This window comes from Dermacentor andersoni, chromosome 1 (assembly GCF_023375885.2).
Source record: "Dermacentor andersoni chromosome 1, qqDerAnde1_hic_scaffold, whole genome shotgun sequence".
In the NCBI taxonomy this organism is placed as follows: Eukaryota; Metazoa; Arthropoda; class Arachnida; order Ixodida; family Ixodidae; genus Dermacentor; species Dermacentor andersoni.
This window is the reverse complement of record NC_092814.1, coordinates 220,347,094-220,370,632: the sequence shown is the minus strand read 5'-3', so window position 1 is coordinate 220,370,632 and position 23,539 is coordinate 220,347,094. Positions and strand designations below refer to the sequence as shown.

The following is a 23,539-nucleotide window of genomic DNA, read 5'->3' as shown; positions in this document are numbered from 1 at the left end:
ATCTTTAAAAAGGGAGACCGCCTGACACTAGGAAATTACCGCCCTATTTCACTAACTTCGCAATGCTGTAAAATTATTGAACATATCATAGAAATTAGTATAACAAGCTTCCTCGAGGAACGCTGCATATTGACCAAATATCAGCATGTATTTCGGAGAGGGTTATCAAGCGTAACTCAATTCGTCACATTATTTCATTCTCTGGCATTGACCCTCGATAGACACGGTAGGATATATATGCTGTTCTTGGATTTTTGCAAAGCCTTCGATAAAGTTCCTCACAGTAAATTCATTTTCAAACTTGAAACAATAGGCATTCCACAAATACTTGTTGTCTGGCTTTCAGCCTACTTGAATAACCGTAAACAATACGTTGATGCAGCGGGTCAACACTCGGGCTGTCTTCCGGTCACATCCGGTGTACCTCAGGGCAGCGTGTTAGGCCCTTTGCTCTTTATATTGTGCATTAATGATATTCTTGATGTTCGCCCTGGTGTAGAGATAAGACTGTTTGCTGATGATTGTGTTTTGTTTAAAGAAATCAGTTCCACTAACGATTGCAACGATCTCAACACTAGTCTGGACAATATACATCAATGGTGTGTAAAATGGGGAATGACCCTTAACACGAGCAAATGTGTCTGCCTTCCAGTAACTCGCCCCCCCCCCCCCCCAAAAAAAAGGAAATCCGCTGCCATATACCTACATATTAGAGTTTTCACCATTACAAGAAGTAAGCTGCTATAAATATCTCGGTGTAACACTCACTTCAAACCTGTCTTGGAATCCTCATATTGATAATGTTTGTTCATCCGCCTTCCGGAAGCTTTGTGTCCTTAAACGTAAACTTAAAACTGCTCCCACTAATGTTAAGCTGCTCTGCTTTACTGCTCTTGTGCGGCCGAGACTGGAATATGCGTGCATTATGTGGGATCCTCATTCCAAGCGCAACATTGATTGTCTTGAACGTATTCAGAGAAAGGCCATAAGGTTTATTTTTAATAGATTTTCAGCATTAGGCTCACCTGCAAGCAAATGTCATTCCCCTATTACAGGTACGAAGGCAAAAATTTAGATTAGAATTTCTTTCCCAACTCTTGGAAAACAAACTAGCGCTAGAGGCATCAACATATTTGTCACCCTTAACTAGCAGACCCACCCAACACCACAATGAAAACGCCCTAACCCCATATTTTGCTCGCACAGAACTATTCAAGTTTTCTAATTTCCCAAGCACTGTTAGTGAATGGAACTGCCTTATCAAAGCAAGTGATCAAACTGTGAAATAACCTTTCTGAGCCTGTATTATTGTTGCTTTCTTTTCTTTGCTATTGCTTTTGTATGTGTATCGACCACCCCGCTTGGACCATGAGTCCGCCGTATTGTGTGTATATATATATATATATATATATATATATATATATATATATATATATATATATATATATATATATATATATATATATATATATATAGAGAGAGAGAGAGAGAGAGAGAACAAGGAACAATATGTGACTCTACAAAAAATGTAAAAAAATAAAAATAAAAAAATTCAGTGCCATTCCATTCTGTGGAGGTGGACGACCAGCGAAGCTGTGTGTAGTGATGACTCGATTGATTTAATCTAAGGTTATTACCACATTTATTGAATAAACATTACAGGCCCCGGTAACACAAGGAACACGACATGAAGCGCAACGGGCTGCGCGTGTTCCATTGCACGTCGACTAACACAACTCAACATTCACAATCCAACCCTGTATCACGATGGAACATTTAAAGGAGTCGAAGCAAGTCTCTCCTAAATATCCAGCGTCTTCGCGGGAAGGAAATGCCACTTGCGCTACAGTTTGGGGCAACCTTGCTAGCATCTTCAGTCCATATATTATAATACTTTACGTTCTGCATCAAATTCAGGACACTAACAAATAATGACCGATATCACCAAAAGTTGACAATGCACACACAATCATGATATGCTAAGTCCTGTCTTTCACTACCACTTGGCACCTCTATTTTCAGCGGAACCATTTTCAGCGGATATATTATCACTACATAGGAATTTGATGTTGGTAATTGCGAGTTTGAAGTTTTGTCACGGTGCGGCATTATTCGATTCGGCGAAGCACTGATCAACGGGCGCCAAAAGGTCGTGGAAATAGGGACCGGCGAGCAAGACGGTTATTGCCGGCCACACGGGCAAGCGGCCGAAAGAAGTCGAAGGCAGGTTTAGAGATTATTGGCTTTTTGTCGTCGGCGCGACCATGACGCCCCGACAGCTTTTTGTAGGAACCCCTGTGTATTCTCTGCCCCGCGCGTGCATTGAAAAGCTTACTAAGAAGGCGTGGACGCGAATACTCCGAAATTTGTGGTCTGTCTGTGCAATCCTGTGTCCACGAAGTGCTGACAGTGTATGTGTGCCGACAGCACCGTATGGCCGGCCGCCGTCGTTTCTCCTATGTTCGCGAACGAACAATAGCGGCCCGCCACGAACTCAAGGGTGTGCGTGTGTGGTGCAATACGAGTGCGCGAGCTCTAATTGCAGAGGGGAATCACCCGTTCCCTCGCCTCTAATTAAAAGGGGCACGGTCAAGACCTTGGGAGGAGTCGGGATCCAATTGGGTGAACTTGATTGGATCGTCACCAATATGTGCCGTTCCCCAACTCAGGCAACTAGGGAAAGGAGAAGTTATTTAAACGCAGGTTTTACACCGAGCTCTATAAGCTGAGCCTACAACCTGCTGAGAAGCGTCAAGGAGCCAGTGCCGTCCATTGTCGCCTGAGCCGCCTAGCCGCGTCTGAACTGCGAGTTCCTATAGTTGACGTAAGAGACGACCAACCAACGTCTGCAACGAAGCTCACTGTAGTTCCACTCAAGTTAGCTCAACCTGCTCGAGGGAAGACGTCAGACCTAGACTCCCGGGAAACCCAGCCCAGCTATCGCATCCACCGCAACGAGATCGGCTTGCGAGCGTTCTTCGGGAAAGCTCTGCCGTCGACTCCACGATTTATGGACTTGCAGCGGCTTCCCGGCCATGCGTATGCCATCATTTGTTTTCTTTTGAACTCTGTTAAGTGGACCACCTTTAAGTATATTCTTGTGTAATGTTAGTTTTTGTATACATTGTTAATTGCACGTTGTATTTCTTTTGTCGCAGTCATTGATCTATATTAAGTGCATGTGTGTTAGTGTTTCTGTTTCTTTTAATCTTTGTGTCATTGTCATTCAATAACTTTTTTTTTCTCCCAACTCCGTACTACTTCATGTCAACCCGACGTAATCTTACTCCAGGAAACGCACGACACTCTGGTCAACCTTCCAGGATATCAACCTTTCACCGCGAACAACGCTCCACACGGAGTCTCCACACTCGTTCGAAAAAGAATTACCGCAATCGAACACGACTTCCACGATCGGTGCATCGAACACAGAAAACAAAAAGAAGGAATATTTAACCTCAATATCGACAATACTCCATCTCAACGCCATAGCCGATTTCTAACCCTCTTCAAAAAGGCCCTTAACATCGCAGGCAGCAGCCCCCTTATCGTCGGAGGCGACTTCAATCTCCCGCACACAGGATGGGGTTACAGACACAGCTCTGCTGCAGGTCGTAAGTTATGGTAAGACTCCCATGATCTCGGGCTTACACTCATTACTGACCCAGCTTTCACCACTCGCCTCGGCAATTCTACTGAACGAGACACGACACCAGACCTCACTTTCACCAAAAACGCAGACAACGCCCATTGGCGCAACACCCAACACGACCTCGGGAGTGATCACTCTATCATCGAAATTACTCTCCCACACCTAACTGCCATTATGAGAAGAACAAGGGACTTTACTTGGACGGACTAGGATGCGTTCCGTAAACGCCGTGTAATAGCAACGACAGACACCCCCATTACCGACATAGAATCATGGTCATGCGATCTACTATCTGATACTAAATCGGCCACCCGCATTATCACAACAGATACCCTGACTGAGCGCATGGACAGCAGACTCGCCCACCTTATCGAGGCCAAATCATCCATCTTCTCTAGATGGAAGGGACAACGGCTCAATAGAAGAATCAGACGGAAGGTCGCACTTCTCAACAAGGAAATTGAAACACACTGCCGCGTTCTAAGTCAACAGCAATGGACAGAGCTCTCTCACTCTCTAGACGGGTCACTCCCTTGTGGAAAATCCTCAAACATTTGATTGATAGCACCACCACCCGCTGATATCAACAAGATCGTCTCACCAAGCTTTTATTCACAGAAAGCAAGACGCATGGCCAGGACCACGTTAAGAATAGTTTATGTCAAAAGTACATCCCATCTGGGCCCACTCAACCTCACGGGCCATACACAGGGACCTCCAACCCTGCCCTTGATGAAGATTTCAGCGTGGCAGAGATTCATGCTGCCCTGCACAAGCTGAACAGCCGTTCGGCGCCAGGCCCAGATGGTGTTACGAATAAAACACTAAGAAATCTAGATGACCCCTCGGTGCAACAACTCGCCGAATACATCAACAACTGCTGGTGCCAAGGATCCATTCCTCCGACATGGAAAACGGCCAAAGTAATTCTCATCCCCAAGCCCGGTAAGCCATCTAGCCTCGCCAATCTCCGGCCCATCTCGCTAACTTCATGTGTAGGCAAGGTCATGGAGCCCGCACTCCTAACCCGTGTAAACACTCACATCGCAGACACATCTGTTTACCCCCACTCGATAATTGGCTTTAGACAGCATCTTTCCACCCAAGACGCTATGCTCCAACTTCAGCATCAACACCTAGATGGCAACCCGTCACACGAAGGCGATCTTGGGCCTCGACCTCGAGCGCGCCTTCGATAACATCAGGCACTCCATCATCCTCGAACGCATCTCCTTGCTCAACCTTGGAGAACGCACTTACAACTGCGTAAGAGACTTTCTATCCAATCGGAAGGCCTTCCTGTCGGTCGGAGACATTCGATCGGAGGAACTCTCCCTCGGCAGCACGGGCACACCGCAAGGCTCTGTCATTTCCCCAATACTGTTTAATCTGGTTTTGCTCGGATTAGCACAAGAACTACAGAAACTCGACGGCACTGAACACACCATATACGCCGACGACATTACAATCTGGGCTGCAAAAGGCAGTGACGGCCAAATCGAAACTGCCCTACATGACGCCATTGACGTTGTAGAAAATTATCTTGAAGGCACGGAACTTCGCTGTTCCCCTGAAAACTCGGAGCTTCTCCTATACCACCCCACACTCCGTGGACGCCCCCCACGGGGCTCCACGAATAAACGCCAATGCGTTTATTCCACCTGAGGGATGGCACACCCATACCCGTGGTCCCTAGCATCCGCGTTCTTGGTATGACCATAGAAGCCAACGGAGCTAACTCTACGGCTATCTCCAAGATCCTTCCACAGACCGCTAATCCATCCAGACTGCTGAAACGAGTGACCAACCGACGAGGGGGTATGAAGGAAGAAAGCGTCACCCGCCTTGTCCAATCTTTTATCATCTGTCACATTACTTACGTTGCGCCCTTTCTCAACTGGTACAAAGCTGAAAAGACTAAACTGGACATCATCATCAGAGGAGCCTATAAGCAGGCCTTAGGACTACCCAACCACACCAGCACGGAACTTCTACTACAATTAGGTATCCACAACACGCTAGACGAGTTAATCGAAGCGCAACGTCGATCCCAACTAGAGCGGCTTACCCTCACGGAAACGGGCCGCAGCATTCTAACCAAGCTTGATATCACCTACCACCGTCAACATGGAGACAAGCACCCAATACCACGCGACATTCAGCAATAGATACACGCCGACCCTATTCCCAAAAACATGCACCCAGACCACAACAAAGAACGCAGGAAGGCACGAGCTACCTCCCTCATCAAAGCTTATGCCAACACCGCGGGCGTCACCTTCGTCGACGCAGCTGAGTACCAAGATGGACGGCGCTTTGCGGCGGTTACCACAGCAGGCGGATTGCTCCGACATGCTGCCAGCATCGTTACCCAAAATGCCGAGACGGCCGAGGAAGTGGCCATCGTCCTCGCCACTCTTGACCCAGCCTGTCACACCATACTGAGCGATTCTCGCGCAGCAATTAACAACTACATCAAGGGTCGTATTTCTCAACAATCACTCCGTATCTTACAAGCCCCGCATTCGTCTGAAAATCAAATCACCCTCGTCTGGATCCCAGCACACACCGGCGTTGTCCACCCGCACCTCACCAACCTCAACGAGGTTACACACTCCGTAGCACGAGGACTAGTCAACCGTGCCGGAGACGGTGCACGTGCACCCGCAGGACGCGATCGCCTTACAAGATACAACGACCTTGTGAAGTCATTTTACCTCGCAAGTAGAACCTTCTCCACCCCTCACCGCAAGTTAAACAGAGCACAGGCAACCACCTTTCGCCTGTTACAGACCAATACATACCCCTCCCTCACACGCTATCACACCACATACCCCGACATCTACCCGAGCCAGACGTGCAAGGTCTGTAAAACTCAATCAGCAACACTCCCCCACATGCTATGGGAGTGCAAACATCAATACGCAGACCTTAATCTCGTGACCCTCTCGTCGAGATGGCACGCCGCCCTGCGCAGCTCCCATCTCGACGACCAACTCCGGGCGACCTAGCAGGCCTACGAAGCGGCGAAGAGGCAAGACCTCGACGTCCCATCGTGGGAGGCCTAGGCCCAGCCGACTAAACTGCTGGTGCTCATTAAAGTTCTCTCTCTCTCTCTCTCTCCCGACTCCGGCTCCTTCGCTGTGTTCTCTTGAGTACAGAACGACCAACCGGCTTGTATACCCCGTCGACAACTTCGCGCCGACGGCGAATGGGTGACAGGCCGTGACAAGCTTCAAAGCTGTCTTCACATGTTATAATACCGCAGATGCACACATTTCTTCCTCTCGAAACGCATTGATAAACTATAGCTTACAAAAAGCTCAATCGCCTTGTTTTGGTGGTATTATTATTATTATTATTATTATTATTATTATTATTATTATTATTATTATTATTATTATTTTGCTTTCATGGATGCTTTTCAAGGTATTACACTTGAGGTTTATAAACGTTCGCGAATTCTTAAATTATATTACACGAATTAGAATATTACACAGTGAATATCTATTTTTATTCATGCGTCGCGACTATTTCGTCTGTTCATACAATTAGCTCAGAATCATCCAAATATTTTTTTTTTTCACTCCACAATGTGCTGTGGGGCTTTTACTTGTTACTTTCCGGTTGGTTTAGTTTCTTATGAGCTCCCTTTTGGACCGCGGCGTTTTGTTATGTTAGCGCAATTAAGCGATCTTCGAACACCTAATCCCCCTACTGTAATGCTCTCGTCCGAATGTAGGTATTTAAATAAATAAATAAATAAATAAATAAATAAATAAATAAATAAAATTGGGCCTTTTCTCGAAACAGTAGCAACTCTGTTGGAGCAAACGACGGACGTTCAGGCCGTCACGGTCGGTTGCGTGAGCTGAACGAAGTTTATTGTGAGCTAAACGAAACAACTCTGACTGGTATATATCATTCCATAAAAAAAAAGAATGATAAAGGGAACCATGATATACTATGCTCACACTCCCTCTGCCGTTTGTCCATCCATCCTCATATGTATGTCGGCAATACTGAGACATATTCACGAGTATGTTGAGGTCAATGAGATGTGGATTTCCTGTCCACTTGCATCTCGACTGGTCAAGTGACACCTGCGCAAATGTGCACCCTCGAGTAAATGTATACGAACCACAGACTCGCCGACAAACATGGGGTTTATTCGATATTCAAACGCACAGACTGAAACTGACGAGTGCACTGGAAAGTTCGCAATGCCTTGTTTGCATTGCTGTCCTAAATTTACAAGTTACATTCACAGGCAGAGAAGTAAATTCGCTTTCTCGCCAAATCTCTGCTCTCTCTCTCTCTCTTTTTGCTCAGAGAAGTACATGTTCGAGCGCCTTGCCATGAAGTGTGCGAGGTAACAGTCATAGGCATATACCTCGTCTGACGCCATGCAGCCCTCCTCCTTTCGTTGTATTCTAGACGAGGCATAAATAGCGAGTTCATTCGAGGCGATAAACCTCTCCAACTCTCTCTGATAAGCCTCTCACTATTGTCGGAACTGAAGCGAAAACTAGAGCTCGAAATAAGCGAGGATTCAGCCAAGCGACGCGGCGACCGAGATTAGGTTCCTTGCGGCCCGCTTAATTGGGCGCCTTTTACAGTTCGCGGTGGCGAGGACAGCCAACGGGACATAAAACCCAGCGGTTATCGCGCTTTGCTTGCCGCTAAAGACGCCGCCTGAATTATTCACATACTTTTCGCACTGCCCTTCTTTATTGCTCGTATATATTTGCTTCCCGCAGGATCTTGAAGGCAGCGCGCAGTTTTACGGCCACATTAAAAATAATGGCGCGTGCGAAGCGGATGCAGCGGTTTTGTGGCGGTTATTTTACTTTGCCTATTTAAATGTTTGCCAGGAGGATGCCATCTTGCTGCTTGCAGATATAAGGAGAGAGTAAAAAAAATGCAACCGAAATGAAACCTGCGCGAAGCGTTTGAGGGCCAACTAATAAGATTCGCGCGATTTATAAGACCAAGTGTAAGACAACGCGCAACATTAATATATTTATGTAATCATAGAGGAGGTATACAATACATCAGCGAAGTAGGAGAGGCAGTATTTTTTGTCGTTACGTCAACTTTTCAATCCGCAGTATTAGGGTTCAAGTAGTGATTTCAGTACTATAATAGTTTTAACGTTAAACCTCCCTTAGAATCCCTTAGCAGATTCGTAAAATATACATGGTCCTGCGAGTAAACTACAAAATTATCAATTCCGATTCCGTTCCTCGAATATATATAAAAAATTGTGTTGTAAAGTGTTATTGTGCTCTTCGCACACGATGGCACATTTTTGGCACGCACGGTAAGGAACGAAGTCGATAGTCCTCACGGGCAACCATGTTGCAAATCAACGTATACCACCGTGTACAACGCGTTTCAACGATTACAGCCGCTGCAGTTCGCGCATCCGTCGGCTGAGGGATAACAAGGACGAATGTGCTGAAGTCGCGCTGCGTGTTTTGTCATTCTTTCAGTATAATTCCCAATCTTCATACGCTCGGGGAGTAACTTGAATGCGTCAGAGAGCGCCAAGGTGAATATTGGGCGCGAAAGCACAGAATCATAAAACCGTAGCTCCGGCCATCGCTCCCGGGAGAAATCCTTTCCAGTTCTCGCTCGTTCCTCCTAGATATCATATCAAAGATATCACTGGAGAGCAGAATGAGAAATCTCTCCCTGGAGTTCATATGAGAGAATAAAAAAAAAACGCTGACAGCAACTTTAGCATACCCTAATGAGTATGAAGGCGAAAGCCTGCGCGCTCACGAGACATTAATTAAACTGAAGTTCTCATTCGAATGCGTTGTTACTTCCTATTAGTTGTTTTTTCCCACCAAATGTCGTGGGTTCGAGTGCCTTAATTAACTCGATCTTAATTAACAGTGTCTAAATGAACTTCACCTTAAAGCCAAAGGTCGTGGGTTCGACAATCAATGGTGAAACCATCAATTTTGGTGCCACTGAATTTCGGTCCAACCAAAGGTCGAGCGTTCGACTCCCACCAAAGGTCGTGGGTGGCACAATCAATTTTGGTGCCATTGAATGTTGGTGCCGTAACGCTGGACGCTCAATTTTTCGACCCATGAGGCACTTAAGGCTTTCGCCTTAACAACGACGACAAAGAAAGGCGGGGGCTGAGCAACGATGCTTAATGGTATTAAATAGGTCATCGCCCATTTTTTAAAGAAATATCCTATAAGCCTGCCTATATAACTATGCAGTATACAGAGGGCGTCCCAACTATCATGCACCAAGATTTTAATATATGCAAATGCCACGTAGCTGCACAAAACTAAGGTAATGCTGTTTGCTGTCATTTGGAGATACTCAGATTATTTTTTGCATTCCGCCGAATTACAATGTTAGTCTTAATTAATAAACTTCTCAAATATTATTCGGTTAAAAGTGTCAATGAGAAAATTTTAGTGGAGCATGAAAAACTACCGACACAGCTATCTGTTGCTCAATAAGGGCTGCATCAAAGTGTTTTTCCGAGCATGAAAGAAGCTCGCGAATAAATGCCACTTACCTCGAGCGGCCAGTCGCGCGGCAACATTGTGTGTGTTCGCGGGCTTGTTTCACGCTCGGAAAAACTTTTATGAAGATCGTATGGAGCAACAGAAAGCGGTATCTGGAGCTTCGCACGTTGCTCCAAAATTTTATCATTTACACTTTTAATCTAATTATAATATTTGAGTAGTTGACTAAATTAATTAAGACTACTTATGTCATTAGGCGGAATGCAAAAAACAATCTGAGTATCTGCAAGTGGCGGCCAACAACATTACCTTGGTTCTGTCCAGCCACGTGGCATTTGAATATTTTGAATGTTTGGCTCAAGTCACCTGGAACACCCTTTATATGATTATGAGCTACAGTTGTGATTGTGTGCACTAACCTTGAAATTCTATTTTGATGAACTTGCCTCCTTACTGTTACACAGAACACTGATGCGCTGCCTGAGCATTCCAGAAACTGTGTCCCCTAGTGCATTTGTCTCTCCACAGCCCGTCTGCTGACATTTCGGTGGTATTTCGGAGAAGCCCAGGCGGTCAAAGCGAACTTGGCAATCTCCACTGAAGTGTCTATAAGAGCACAAGCGTTTCTAAAGGACATGAAACTTCAGAAATCATCGTCCCGGTCTTGAACTTCGCTGTGCTTGTTTTCTAGACCATCGTGGACATTATTCACTCCAGCTGAGCTTGGACGAAGACGACATTGTGTGGTCACCCACGTCCTATTCTGGTGTCCTCCCCTTGCACGACTCAACGCTGCTTGTACCACGACGGCAGCGCTGGCTACTTTTCTTTTTCGTCGTCCTCTGCCACCAAACGAAACGCCGCAACAAGCTTCTGTGAATCCTTGTTAGCTAGACCTTTGGGACGTAATGATAAGAGACAAAAATTGTGCAGATACCACGCACTGTGGGAATCGACGTTATGCGAAGCATTTTGCAGGCAGCAGGCTTGGCAGCATCGTCTGGGGTTCCAGTGTACTTGTGTAAATCAAGTATTTGTGTATGTGACGCGAGCACAGTGAACTAGAATTAACGCGTTATTGCGTACGCGTGACGCCAACAGCAAGACGACGGCAACGAGGATTGCGTGATTTCTACCAACGATCGAATCGACGTGAACTAGCGGCATGGAGGTGCGAGATGGATAAGAAACACACAAACTAAATGCTCACTGACGGCAGCACGTGGTATCACATGGAGGACACAAACGGGTGACTTGACGGCGCTACTGTAACATAACCTGAAGCGCGTGCCAGTATGTAGCCGTTCGGATGACTGGCGTGGTGCAGCCGTTCGCCTTGACCGAGCAGCGATGACGCTGCCATAGTGGAATGCGATGCAGCGGCGTCGTACTCGGACAACACGTGCACCAGGAAAGAGCACGCGTCTGTGTTTTATTAAGCGGCCTGGTAACGACGAGAAGGAACGAGGAGGCTGCGCGTTGCTGCCCGGCGCTCGGAAATCAATGCTCGTGGGAAGCTTGCTTTTCAATCGCTATTTAACCGGATGCAACCACAACGCGATGTTCTTCTGCCGAGATTCCGGGATCTTCTTACACGTGCCACCTGCTCGAGCACCGATGGCACGCGAGAAACAGGCGAGAGTCGAATTACGAGGCTGAAACGACGGCGCAAGCACGGCATCACGTACACGAGCATACCCGTTGTATCGCATCGCACGCATGCGCACCAGCAGTGGGCGCAAGCCGTCATCATTCCGCTGTCGGATGTACGATAGCGCACTCCCCCTCTTACGGACTGAATGCGCTATAAATACCAACGCTAAATAAAAACGGGGGCTCACTGTTCACTGGCTGTGTTGACGCTTCACTGCGGAAAGCTCAGAACGATACACCTATACATAGTCATCGGCCCATATTAGTAGACAACTTGGTCCACTGGGTCAGCATAAGTTCTTCTCATGTTAATGCCGTGCCGTCCTGAATGCATGCATGTCATGAACTTATTTCATTATTGTCATGTATGTCATGGCATTCATGGGAATCATGCCATGCCTTGACGTACAGACCATGGCAGTCACGCTAATAATTTTATGACATGCATGGCATGACACGCATATTCAGAATATATCAAGTTATATAAATGCATATCATGTAATTCTATCCATTATACTCATCTAATTTATGACATACATGTCCTAACGTGCATGGCATGTCATTCATGTCATGACACGATTGTCATTAATGTCAGTTCCATTTTCTAAGAAGTTATATATTAGTATATCCATGAAATGAATGAAATGGTATCACATGTATCACACGAATGACATGACATTCATGCCATGATGTGATTGTCATGACTGACATAAATGACATGATGTGATGGCGTCGTGGTCACTTCTTTAACTGTATATATATCAGGATATGTGTGGCGATACATGCGTGCATGACATGATAAGAATGACATCCAATCCATGTCATTGATCTCATGGCACGCATCTCATCAATGCCATGGCGTTTATGTCATGTCGTTCATGTCAGGTCATGCATGCATTTCATTCATATAATGATATGTATTGAGTTAAACGGCCACGACGGCAACATGTCATTCATATCAATTATGTCACGACATACATGCCATATGTCATTGATGCCATGATATGTCATTCATGTTATGTATACATGCTTGTGATAGATAGATAGATAGATAGATAGATAGATAGATAGATAGATAGATAGATACATAGATACATAGATAGATAGATAGATAGATAGATAGATAGATAGATAGATAGATAGATAGATAGATAGATAGATAGATAGATAGATAGATAGATAGATAGATAGATTCAAAACGCCTGGAGTTCCCAAAGAATGTTTCGCATTAAAAACAAAGATCGAGTACGCGAAAAATACTTTAAATGTGTGAGAACCGTAGGCCTTTCTGAGCGGAATCTTAATCATGTGCGATTACCCTTGATCGCAAAAAAGGCAGCAATTTGCTAACGCCAAGAAGATTATTCCAAGCGGCATGGTTCCAACAGATGAACACCACTAAAAAATATGCCTCTTTCAGCAACCCTCGATTGCTTCACTTCCAAAGTTGCATTGATAATTGCGTAATCCGACAAGCGGCGAGGACGAAAACAAGGAATAAACAAGAGCCGAAATATTCTCCTAGCGCGATATACATTCCTACTATTAGGTTTGGAAACACCCCTGCGTACTATTGCGTATCTGATGCAGGAGGCCTGCAGTTAAAAAATCATGAGTCATTCCACTCTGTGAAGACTGTTGACCAGCGAAGATGCTTAGCACACGAGGTGACACATAATTTTGAAGAAAGGTACGAACTTATTTGTCTTCATGGGTGGTCATCGTGACGAGAGGTACGCACACTCATTTATTGCCTGTATCGGTGGTGATTATTCACTCGCAACTGCAATCACATTCTTCGATAATGTCAAATCGGTTCACGTACGCCGCTGGGTGGACGGTTGGGCCGGATCGGTGTGGTATCGCAAGGTCTGAAACACGGAACGCGTAAACCGCTCTCTTTTTGGTACCGACACATCCACATTGAAATCACTGACAACAACAACAGGGGTAGTATCATCGCAGCCAATTCACGCAAAGTGGGTAGCCATGAACCTTACAGGACTATGAGTCATTGCATTTTTTGCTTGTTTACGGGTGTGTGAGCCATTGCTCACGGGGTATGAGCCATTGATGATGACAGTTTTCGACATGCTGCTCTGTATGCTGTATGCGTGATTAGAAAGAATTTAAGCACTGTTCGCTTCATTTTGCTGAGTGCTTGTAGCCTCTGCCTTACGGGGCTATGAAACATTGCGCTTTTTGCTTGCTTATGGGAGCATGAATGCTTACAGCGATATGAGCCACTGATGAGGATAGTTTTTGTTCACGGAGAACAAAAATACATGGAACTCTAGCCGTATACAGCTTCCCTGTAATAGGCAAGGTATTTCAACAGAGCAGCTTAACAAAAAGTGTCATAAGAGAGCGGCAAAAATAAAGAACAGAAGATAACTTGTTCTAAATGTATTGAAGACCCGCCGTGGTTGCTCAGTGGCTATGGTGTTGGGCTGCGGAGCACGACGTCGCGGGATTAATCCCGGCGACCGCATTTCGATGGGGGCGAAATGCGAAAACACTCGTGTACTTAGATTTAGGTGCACGTTAAAGAACTCCAGGTGGTCAAAATTTCCGGAGTCCTCCCCTACGGCGTGCCTCATAATCAGAAAGTGGTTTCGGCACGTAAAACCCCGTAATTTAATATTTAAATAAAATGTATTGAAGTACGATATTTATCGTGGCTTCTCGTATTATTGAGCTAATGCCTACAACGCGAGACGTGAAGTCTAAAGAAGATTTCGAGAGTCGAAATTGCAACGCCTCCGGCGACGTTTTATGATCAAGGCTGTTTCAGTGACAGTATGCATAGTATAGCTTCCTGCCTTGGGGAAAAATACGGTCTACAATGATAGACCAAAAAACAAAAATGCGAAGGTTTTTTCATGCCCGCTTTTTTCTCTTTACGACTAGGACTACAAGTGCAGTAGCCCCACGAGACCAGTGAGCGGTAAAATCGTAACGAAGAAAGATAAGAAAGCGCCGACCCCTCTTTTGGTGCGCCCAGTGCAGGGTAGCCAGCCGGGCTTAGCCTGGTTAACCTCCTTGCCTTTTCTCTTATCGCTCCTCTGTCTCTCAATCGAAACAAGTGAAGCGACATTTTAGTTGTGCTTCGATAAGCTGGTGCTGTCTCTGCTAATGGTTTCCCTTTTTTTTTCCCCAACAGGCACTGCTAGCCACGTACCGTCTAGCGCGATTTGAAGGTTATCGCGCGAACGGCGACCAAGAACAAGAAATGCGGCACGGCTGCCACGGTCCAGCAGAATCCTCTTTCGAGGAGAGGGAGGTATTAGGCCAGCTTCCCTCATTCTTTTTACAGCGAATGTGTATATGACTAGGATCTGGCGTATCGCGTCCGCGCGCAGACCAACAATTTTTCATACGTGGGCCGATCCCGAAGATAGTGCAACCGGGCCGACGCGCGGCGAAGGTGCAGTTCACCATTAAGGGGCCCACATAGCTTCGCTGGTCATCCTTCTTCAGAGCGGAAGGGCACTGATTTCTTGCTGTTCCTTAAGCTGCGGTCACTCCAATCGGAGTAAGGCGCTTTCTCTTTCCCTGTTCTCTTCCTTTTTCTCTTTCCTCTTTTTTTTCTGTTTTGCTTCAGGGAACAGGCCGTGATGGTATTGCGCGCAAAGTATTCTTTGACATTATCAGGAATTGGACGCTCCGAAGCTGCATCTGGCGTGTGTAACGTCATTGCTGCCGAGGCAGAAAAGAAGGGTCACTCCAAACAGTCGCCTCGGCGGTGATTGTTGTAGCATGGAACAGCGAACGAGGCAGAGCAGAATGCGAAATCTTGGTTTTTAATCTTCCGAAACGGGCCGCTAGGCGCCTGGGACCCTAGGCCAGTCGACACTCGCGCGATAATCTTGAAATCGCGCTAGACTGCAGGTGCACGAAGCGCGGCGGTACACGCTCCTACTGGCGCATGTAAACAAGGGCGCCGGCAGCAGGTGGGAGACTGGGACCAAAGTTCGCGGTAGGCGAGGGCACGCCAGTAACTTGCGCTCTCATTTGCATGCGCTAGCGCCCTCCTCATCTAAAGTGGCTCGATCTGCATCTAGCCGCGGGCTGCGAGCGAGCGGGCGACGGATAATGTATACGGCACTCAGGCGCTAAAAATGTACAGTGGCACAAGAGCGCGCGACGTTGCGAAATTGCCCTATGCGCGCTCGTTTTTTTTTCTTTCCTTCCCTACCTTTTTGCCCGTCGCACGGACACCTTTCCACGTCGAGGTAACAAGTTTATTCAGAAAGACTGGGGGCGCACGCTCCGGTGTCCATTTGACGGCTGCCCCATGGGGAACTGTCACTTTCGTCAGAGCTTATTTGATCCTTCGGCCGGCGTTTCCATGGTGGGCTTCGCGGATGCTCCGACATCCTCCAGACGAGATCGGGCGAGAGCTCAACGTAGCGGCAGTTGCCGGCGACGCAGCTGCCCGTCTTTTCGACACCAGACATCGCCCCTTAGTCACGCCCACTCACTCCTCCTGGGCCTTGCCCCCTTTCGTTCCTTGGATTCTTCGGCGACAGAAAATCGCGGTCATCGCTGTGGGACAAATTGGGAAAGAGAAAGGAAGGAAGTAAGGGGGGTATCGCACATCCCCTTACTTGCACAACGAGCTAATGGATTGCGGCAGCTTGCCCGCACGGCGCCCTTTAGTTTCTATATCTCCCCTGTTCCAGCCGCCGCTTTGTAAGAAAAAGGGATGAACGATGCATCTCTTTTTTTTTTTTTTAGTATTCCGACGTTCGACAAAGGAAATAACATTCGGCAGAAGACATTTACGTTGATTCCCGAAGTTACGCGAGAGCATTCGCACGAGACAGACACGTCATTGAACCTTCATTACGTGACTATTCACTGCATTTGTTGTGCACCAGAAATATCCCGGGACGGTGCGTGTATAATAATGACACGCATGATTCTGCGCCCCTTAGCTGCGTTGCGTGGCACCGAGGGTAGTTCCTTGCTTACGGTGCTACAGGTCAGGGTTCAATTTCTTGCAGGGGACCAAATTTTCGTAATTAGCTTTTTTTCTACTTGGTCATCGTTTCGAGGACAGACAGATACCCAACCAGGCCAAAGTGAGTATATAGGCGTAGGCAAGAATGCTCGCTCATCAAAAAAATGTCACTTCTTGTGACTGGTACGTGTGGAAGACGTAGAGAGGACGAAAGCGAGAAAAAAAAATACTGTCGGGCGCTTACACATTAAATAGAATAAATAGATCGGCTGAATGTGCCCCAAGTTGGACTTATGGAAACGCCAGGACTAAATCAACAGACTAATCCCGTGAGGCGCTTATTGCGTTCGTCTCCACGTTGTGTTAATCTGGGCGATGTGCTAATATTGGCGCCTGATGCACTTCCACGGTGCTTCAAAGCTCGTATTGCCCTGTTTGTTGACCATCTAAACAAAAGGCGACGCCAGTAAGGTAATGCAATCGAGGAAACGGAGTGGCAGCACCTTTCACCCTCCTTATAAACTTTGTCGAGGGATCAAATACATGAATAATAACTGCATTGCCATTGCCAAAGATGCTGCAAACAAATTCTTGAACGCTACGCAATGCCAAGAAAAGTAAAATACTTATTTTGTCATAAAAAATGTACTCGTATGACCCAAAAATTGTGCCCGAAATAACTATTATCGACGCTCCCTGGTTTTTTGTCTAGTTATAAAGTAAAAAAAAAAAACATCACACGAACTTAAGAACTGTATCAGTTCGAAATCAGCAAGGCAGTGCATGCCGCTGATATGCGAAATGTAAAGGCCATGAAGTGTGGGGGGGGGGGGGGGGGGACCAGTTGAGGGCCAATATTTTTATGAAACTTTGGCATTCAAGAACCTTGTTTACATTTTGGCAGATATGTAACGGCCAAAGAAAAATCTCAATGACGCTGTCTTTTTGTTACAATGTATTGCGCAGGAGCAACTGTCACCGGTCGTGTATTGTGAGTAATTGCACCGAAAATATAGTCGCAACAGAGAGCACATATAAAAACCAAGAGTTATGCAAAATATACGAGTACATTAGCAATGCGAAGATACAATGTAATATACAAATGCGAAGATAGAGCTTGACAAAGGGCAAGAAAGTGTCAATGGAAACAAAGTTCACTGCATGTATGCACAAAACCTCGCAACAAGATATTTAAATATACGTATAAGTCTCCAACAAATCTACGTATCTAAGACTATCACTGTAAATAATGCGTCATACAAGGCCAATAAACATCTTGCGCAATCACAGATTCACAGATAACCGAATCGTAAGCCCCACCCCCTCCACTACACTTTCACTCGCACATACAGCATGCGGCGCGTGGTCACGCTGTTATCGGCCTACAAATTTATACAGAACATGACGGCGACGGCAGGAATGCACCTGGACTGTCCATGTATTTGCTATAGCAATAATATAATAAGAGTATCCAGCAAGTGAAGCGTCCCGTGGCCCATTACTTTCCGCAAAAGAAGAAGAAGTAACAAAATAGAATTTTCACCATGCGACCATTCGCTGCGCCGGAACAATGTCTTCCTTTATATTGTGGGGCGGGGGCACGGAAATGAGAAAAACACAAAGGAAAGCATGTTGGCCACAATCGAATGCCTACTTTGGGCACCTAACATGATCCGTTACATCATGATTTTTAGCACAAGAACTCGAAAAAAAAAAACAGAGAGAGAGAAAAGGAAAGGAAAGACGAGCTCTACACTTACAACTGTTTATTCCAAAAACAGAGCATCCTACATATACACCAACATACACATGCGCAAACGCATAAAGCACACAAGAACGCCAGTCAGCCGCAGGCATTGTTATCACTTTTTCTTAAATGCTTAGCAATCCCAATTCCGAATCATAAAACGTAACAGAGGTTTCACTCACGCAAGCTAGACCAGTGGTTTGGATATGGCAGACCTCTAACAGTTCACGTGCGGTTTTGTTCTTGCTTCTACCTAGGATCCTGGCATTAAAAAACAGTGGTTCACAGTCGGGACAAGAACAGCAATGCGCAGACAAGTGCGCAGTCGTATCCTTCTTTAAAATATTTGCGTCCTCTCCCATTCGGTCGTTGACACAGCGCCCAGTTTGCCTAATGTAACACTTGTCACAGCAGAGAGGAATCAAATAAACTACTCCAGTGGAGCAATGCACATAATGCTTAACGTGCTGTACTGTGCACCCGTTCCTAGCGCCACCCGCGATTCGGGGCCAGAGACGGGGCAGCTTGTTCCGGGCGTAATAGAGCAGAGGTACTCCATACCTGTTCGCCACTTTCCTAAGGTTGTGCCTAACCCTGTGAAGGTACGGGACCACTTGTGCCTCTTTTCGAGCGTTACGCTCGACTTCATCGCACTCCTTAGGCTTTTTGTTGCCTTTCAGCTTCTGGATCAAAGTTTCTCCCACTGGCATCCACACCGAGCGAGGGCAGCCGGCTTTTAAAAGCCGCTCAACCTGATTGTCAAAACTAACTTGATCCTATGTTCACACGATTTCTTAAGCGCAGACCCCAGGCAGGTTGTTGCAATCCCTCGTTTTAATTTTCTAGTGGGCGGAATCGTATGGTAACAGCTCCTTTTTAGCGCGTGATAAGTAGCACCAACAAACATGTTGTAAAAACGTCATATCTAAATCTAAAAACTGCAGCACGTTGTCAACCAGAATCTCGTGGGTAAAAGATACGTCACTGCCGTGAAGCTTAAAAAAGGCCTAAAACCACGCTGATTTTATCATTGTGAGTTGAGGAGCACTGTTCGTCCAAAAGAAATTAAAAATGTCTACATATCTAAAAACTTTTATCACATGCGTGTTATTAAAACAGTTGTCAAGGGTTATATCCATTCCGGAAAGAAATATGTCACATAGCAGAGGCGCTAAGCACGAACCAATACACATGCCCTTCTTCTTAAAGTATAGCTGGTTGTCAAAAAGAATAAAAGTACTTTTGAGATAGCATTCCAATAAGGCCAGAAAATTGTCAAAGCTAAGACCAATTGCGTTTTGAAATACCGGTTCACCACGTGCATCGATGCGTGCTTTGATGGCAAAAAAACAATTCGCGATGCGGAATAGAGTAAAACACAGAAAAGCCGAAACCAATCTTATGGTTGACACGAACAAAACTGATGATATCATAGGAACTAGAAAAGGATCATCGACTTTGAGTTGCTTCAGGCAATTCAAGAAAAATCCGCTAACCTCGAGTTGCCAAGTGCCACGTTCATTAACAATGGTCCTTAAAGAGCTATCCGGTCTGTGCGTTCTGGCACTAAAAAAAAAAAAAGAACCGCAGCGAGCGAGTCATTTTTGCTTTTTTCTATGCATTTCTTGCAGGTTCTTTAGGTTGTTGTCTTCGCAGAAACGAAGAAAATCTTTCCTCACGCGTGATGTCCGGACTTCTTGCCGGGCGATATTCTTGTTAATGGCTATGACCGCTTTTTCTTTAAAATTACTTTTAGGCAAAATAACCAAGCCGCCATCTTTGTCTGCTTGTAGCAGGCACAGGTCTTTCTGCTTGAAGTAGGTTACAATACGCTGAATTGAACACTTTTTATCCCCACAATTGCGATTCGCAGCACTTTTCTAAAGACAATCGGCGCCCTCAAGTAAACACCTTTCAGGCTGTTCCACTTCCGCTTCAGCCGCCATACTTATATTCTATGCAGCTAGTTCATGCGCTGTTATTTTTGGTTCCATTTGGGCACCTAATGCGGCCAGCGAAGGAATATCGAAGAAAACGTGAGACGCTTGGTCCACAGAGAACCATACGCATACTGCTCGGCATCCTACACCGGCGAGACAAGATTTTGCGGAGAGGGTGCGCTCAAATTAACGCGTTGCAATCCGTCGAGTCGCCACAGTGATAGCGGCGAGCGACAATTGTTTCTTTCTCTCGTCTGCTAGCCAAAAAGCATTCAAAACTATGCCCGGCGAAAATCCACTCGGCCAGAGAAAAAGGAACGCTCACCGAAATGCACCGCGCGGTGGTCGGGGCAACACGAGAAAAACGCATGCACTCTGGCTGGCTCTGGCAACCCTCGGGTAGCGAGAATAAGAAATTTGAAGAAGCTCAATGTGTCCTCACGAATAAAAGGCAAAGGAGAAATAAATAAATAAGAACGTAGTTTCCATCGCTGACTTTAGTGTCTTGACACGGATGCTTTGGCGCAGGTGAAAAATATGTTGATATTCTTTTCTGTGACATGACGGCACAAATGAACCACTACAACGCTTTGTCTCATCGGACCTTGCTGTGTGCCTTGTCAACTTCTCTGAAAGTGTGTGGATTTGGCTTGTCTCGTTGTATGGTCCGACGTACGATTTTAGAAAAGTCAATGTACCTCTGGCGTCAAATGTTTAGAACAACATTAAGCCCACAATGTTCCGGAATGGAAAATCTAAAGCGCGACTTTGGAAATGTCAATTCACCTTTCGCATCAAAAGTTTCTGAGAACTTTATACCCATAATGTTTCGGAATTGAAATCCATGCGCTCCATAGATTCCGCGGCCTCCACGAAATGCCGCGACGAGCCCGCTCACCATCAAAAGCCCTCGAAACTTTGTGCTTGGCTGGGACTCCTTTCGTTATGCGCCTCCAGGTGCATGGGGGTTGGCACGAAATCCGGCCCGAGTTCGCAATGTTCGCGGTGAAATATTTTTTTGAGCATGAAAGACATAAAATCCTGAATTTCCGGCGCCGGGGGTTGTTTTATTCGGCGGTGCAAGACATAACGAAAACATTTCGGGGGGGGGGGGGGGGGGGCTGACGCCCCATAAGAACCCCCCCCTCCCGCCTCCCTGGCTACGCCCCTGATATATATCCTTTCTGTGAGCGAAAAGGCTCGAAGAAACGAGATCAGGACGCCGACCTAATAGTTGAGCAGAAGGAGATGATGGGATGTTTCCACTCTTCATATACGGAAGCTTTACGGAGACCTGCTTCATACACGGAAGCAACACCGTCTTTCCTACTTACATATTCAACTATCCCTACTGCCATCTTCTTTTCTTTTTTGTTATCGCCGGAGAATTGCCTCGCTTCATTAGAAAAAGCTGCGCGCCAGCTTGCGGAACTAAGGAACGCTCTTTGTCTAAGTACTTTTTCTAAGTACTTACCCGTCCGGAGAAATGCGCATTCGAATGACGTCCCTACCCTTACCCGCCGCAAAGCGTTAGGTAAACGTGCCGAGCGGTGATAGGACGAAAATACGTGCATCCCTCGGTCTTGATGAAGAGCAAAAAAAAAAAAGGTTATTTTTGCAAAAGCGCGGCGCACGTGCGAAGACTCCGAGCTTTAGGCTCACGGCCGCGTTTCATTTCTCCTCGCGCTCTCATATTCCGCGGTCCCAAATAAACGCAGGCGCGCGTAATGCGCCGCTCCTTCGCCGCCTCTCTTTGTGTTTGGACCGCACGCTGACGTCAAACGGCGAGCGACCTTCCTCAGCTGAGGCCAGTGCGGGAGCCCCTATTGGTGAAGCCGCAATCTAGCCGCTGCTGCACAAAGAGGCGGCTGTTTGGCAAGTATCGACCCACACTGCGCGCGCATACACTGAAAGTTCGAGCTTATTCACTTCCGCCCCCCCTCCCCCTCCTTTAAATATTTCTTCCATCTTTCTCCCTTACGGGGGGAAGCAAAGAGATGGCGGGGGAGAGAAGGGTGACGGGAGATCAGCAAAGCGGATTTCGTGTTTCTTTCTACTCCTAATTGGAACGGAACGGATTAGCGTGCGCGGAGACGAAATGCAAGATGGTGGAGCTACGGGAGAAGCGGGAAAAGGCGGAACTCTCGCTTTGCAAAACGCCCATTTCGCCTAAGCGTACTTCGCAGCACATAATCATGCGAACAGTGAATTTGATGTTTGGCTGTTGCCGTTCTCGTTCCTCGTAGCGGCCGTCATTTCTCTCTATCTCTCTCTCTTTGACTCTCAACATTTTTTTTTCTCGTTCCTACCTAGCTTTCCTCGTTCGCCGTCGCGCGAATTCATCTCCCTTGAACATTCAGGCACCTTTCCGACCATTTATTCGCTCACCAGGTCAGATAAAAGCTGGACCTGCTTTGAATGAATACCGGTAAAAACTTTCGAGCGCAGGGAAAGACCCAACTTTGGTCCCGCTTATAAGCTCCGGTTTCTTTCAGTGGCAGGGACTGCAGTGGTTAGTATTTGCTTGCGGCCAGTACGGAAATTTTTCTTTCTTTCCCTTCCAGCGCGGTGTAGCAACGGCGATTGTGAGTTTGTAAAAGCCTGTTCGAGCCAAATCCTAGAAGTTGCCTTACCTTCCTGTTTTATAGAAAACAACAACAAAGAAAAAAATATATAAAAAAGAAAGAGATAGTGACAAAAAAAGTCAAGTATTATCGGAAGAACCAATCGAGACGACTTGCTTTCACCAATACGAAACGATCTGTTAGTTGAGTTTGTCAGCCTGACTGGATCTTATTATCCGTAGTTAACCTGCAACGTGCTGAGGGAGAGAGAGAGAATGAAGAGGAAAGGCGGGGAGGTTAACCAGATATGAGTCTCCTATTTGCTACCCTACACTGGGGATGGGGGATAGGGGTTAGAAAGATGACAGAGAGGAAAACGCAAAAAAAAGGAAAGAAAAAACACGCACACATGGAGGCACACACACAAAAGGCGTTCCAGTTAAAGTCGTTCACACAGGCCGGTAGATCTCAAAAAGCGCAATAGCGCTTGCACGGCCTTCTTCTGTGACGGTAGGTC

The 23,539-nt window shown here is 46.3% G+C and overlaps 1 protein-coding gene across 4 annotated transcripts in view; it reads right to left on the bottom strand.

Moving 5' to 3' along the window:
- Positions 1 to 23,539, bottom strand: part of LOC126547868 (uncharacterized) — a 283,028-nt gene that overhangs the window by 117,349 nt on the left and 142,140 nt on the right. Inside the window, exon 1 of one of the 4 annotated variants that reach the window (XM_055063574.2) lies at positions 7,627 to 7,706. The exons of the other annotated variants lie outside the window; for them this stretch is intronic. The gene's annotated coding sequence lies outside the window, so the exon portion shown is untranslated. Of the gene's footprint in view, positions 1 to 7,626; positions 7,707 to 23,539 lie in introns of those variants that run through there. 4 annotated transcript variants of the gene reach the window in all.